We start from the raw sequence: 3,170 nt of genomic DNA, 5'->3' as shown, positions 1-3,170 counted from the left end.
GGTAGCACAAATAGATCTATGCATTAAAAGCAGCAAGTGTCTAAAAAACATCACAACTTACATACAAAAACTTACAAAAGCACAAAAAAAATACTTCAAAAACACTCCACAGAAATAAATTTCACTTGTCTGAATTTTTTATGTACAGATGTGCATCTTTTAATGGTTTAAAATAAAAAAATAAAATAAGAAAAGTCTAGTTATTTCCATGCAGTGTCCAGAAAGAGGTGTTGTTCAGCTTGTAGGGCACCACAACTGCTTCCACTCACCACCATCATCATCATCAGATGAAATAACTTTTTGTCCCAACAAAAAATAGTGGCTGGTAAAATATTTGAGTGGCTGGTAAAAATTTGCCATAGTGGCTGGTGGACAAAATTTTTAATTTCCACCCCTGGTTTACACATTATAATAAAATCACTGAAATACCCATGTCACATCACTAGGTGGTGAAAGTGTCCACATTAACAACATATCCAAACACAGAGACATTTTTTTTAGCTTGGCTAAAGATTTTTTCAAAACTTTGTCTCCTTATGTGATCATCTTTTTTTTGTGTGTTTCTTTATGTGCCCTTAATGTTTTTGTATGACTCTTTCATCTTTGTGTGCATCTCTGTATAATTTTTTTATCCTTTTCTTCTCATGTGCTTTATTGTTTTTATGTCCTTATTGTCTTTTTGTCTCCTTATTCTTCCTTTTATGTCTTTGTCTCTGTGTCCTTTTAATTATTTGTTTTATAATTACTTTTGCATCATTTTGTCTGTATATGTTTTCTTATGCTTTTTCAATCTTTCTGCGTTTTCTGTCTGTCCTTGAGCTCCTTGTGTCTTCTTCTGTGACAGCAACTATTACAATATTACGATTCACATTGAAAGTCCAGCTACTACTTTTACAACAAAGCCATTCAGCACTCAGCTTCACACTTTAAATTTAAAAAAAAAGCTCATTTACTTAGTTTACAATAATTATTTATTTATAAATAAAATGCTTACAAAATAAAGCAATCTTTAAATACAGATCTTTTATGAGTACTTTACAATGTGCTTTTTTTTTCATTTTTACTTAAATAATTTCAGATAATATAAAAGAATAAATATTTCTGGAGGCCCTTTTTGCCTCAAAAGATAAAATTTTTTACTCCCCTCTTGTGTTTCCTTGTGGCTACCCTCTTGTTGAGGGGGGTGCGTGCAAGGGGGCATACTTGTTTTTTAAATTATTTTTTTAGTTTTTTTCTTTTCTGATATAAACACCTACCTTGTTAGGACCAGTAGTCTTTATAGGGTCCAAATCTTGATCCTAATATAGCAGAAGGTAATTTTTGGGTTTACGTCTAAGGTGTGAATGGAGTTTAGGTAAGGCTTAGGCATGTACTGGAAATGGTAAGGTTGAGGGTAAGGGTTTGGTTAGGCTACAGATATGAATGGAGGTCTATCCTTATTAGTATAAGATTAGAAATGCAAACTTGTATGTGTGTGTTTGTTTTTCTGCACCTCTTGCAAAATATCTCACAAACCACTGGCCAGATTTTAATAAAACTCCCAGAAAATAATTATTGAATGCACTTCCACACCTGATTAACTTTTGGAGTCAACCCAATTCAAGATAGGCACCATGGCTAAGCAACCTTAGCCAACACAGAAATTGCTATAACTTAGTCAATTTAGCAGATATTGAGCTAAATATAGTGTTGTAGTAGCTGTATCTTGTAAGTGAAGTTATGTTCAACCGCAAATGATATTTTGCACGATGTATAAACATTCAGATAATGTGTTGAGGATGACTAACTGCTACTACAACACCAGATGTAGCTCAGTATTTGTAAATTTGACTGAGTTATAGCCCTTTTTGTTCTTTTTGTCTTGGCTAAGTTCAATTAGCTTCAGTGACCATATTGAAATGAGTAGACTCTAAATGGTAATGAGTTGTACAATAATCCAAGGATTATTTTTTGAGAGTTTCACTTTGTTTTTTCCAATAATTCAATAGATGTTTGTGAGCAGACCCAAACAGTTAATGCTGAAATTTCAAGCAAAAATTTTATGAAATGTGTGTTGGTTGGATTATGTATTGGCAACAACTCTCAGATACTACCACACCAAATTATAGCTCAATATCTGTGAAATTGGCTGAGTTCTAGTCTTTTTGGTGTATTCTAATGTAGATTGGCTGTGGTAGCCATCTTAAATTGGATTGAATCCAAGAGTTGATCAGTTGTAGATGTACATCCAGTGATTACTTTTTGACAGTTTCATTAAAATCCGTCCAGTGGTTTATGAAATATGCTCTGTCAGATCATTTTTCTGTTGTTTTTGAAAGTACAATCTATGTTGACTCGCTTAGAAAAATAGATTTTATCACAAAACACCTGTTCACAGACAGCACAGCTGAAACTTTTAATCAAATCTACTCCTGCACCTCACTTCCAGGCTGTAAACCATCCTGTATATAACTTATGCTCCAAAATCTCAGATATAACAGATTCTGTTGCCCCTGTTAAAGTGAAAATTATATCTGGCAGAAAAAAATCACCTTGCTTAAACACCTCACTTGTAAGAAATGAGAAAACCCTCTGTCGAAGGGCTGAACGGAAAAGGCGTAAAACTCGACTTCACGTTTACAATGAAATTTAAAAAGAAAGACTGCAAAGTTATTACTCTTCACTAAAACATGCAAGGGAGACATTTTTTTCGGAAATCATAAACAGAAACATCAACAACACTCGTGATCTGTTTGCCAAAATTACAAAAATTAGAAGGTTAATCTGCTCATCCACACCAAACCCAATCCCAATGCCACAATGCCAAACATATCAAATGCAGAGAAAATGGTTGTATTTCATCAACTCACCCATAAGAATTTAGAAGAAATTATAAATCAGTTAAGCCCATCCTCCTGCTGTCTAGATATCCTTCCTACAACCTTCTTTAAGAAAGTTCTTCCTGTCATTGCATCTGACTTGATTCAAATAATAAACTCATCTCTCATCATGTGTTTTCCCCCAGGCTCTAAAACAGCAGCTATCAAACCTCTGATAAAAAAGAAAAATCTGGATAAATCACTATTGCAGAATTACAGGCCAATCTGTAACCTTCCATTCATCAGCAAAATTATTGAAAAAGCTGTATTTCAACAGTTAAATAGCTTCTTAACAACGACCAACCACTTTGA

The 3,170-nt window shown here is 33.7% G+C and overlaps 1 protein-coding gene across 1 annotated transcript in view; it reads left to right on the top strand.

The window, feature by feature from the left end:
* The window catches only part of cadpsa (Ca2+-dependent activator protein for secretion a), a 203,657-nt gene that overhangs the window by 95,825 nt on the left and 104,662 nt on the right, over nt 1-3,170 (top strand).

The sequence above is a fragment of the Kryptolebias marmoratus genome, linkage group LG4, assembly GCF_001649575.2.
Source record: "Kryptolebias marmoratus isolate JLee-2015 linkage group LG4, ASM164957v2, whole genome shotgun sequence".
NCBI classification, from domain to species: Eukaryota; Metazoa; Chordata; class Actinopteri; order Cyprinodontiformes; family Rivulidae; genus Kryptolebias; species Kryptolebias marmoratus.
The sequence above is the reverse complement of the archived record's forward strand: the minus strand, read 5'-3'. Positions and strand labels throughout refer to the sequence as shown.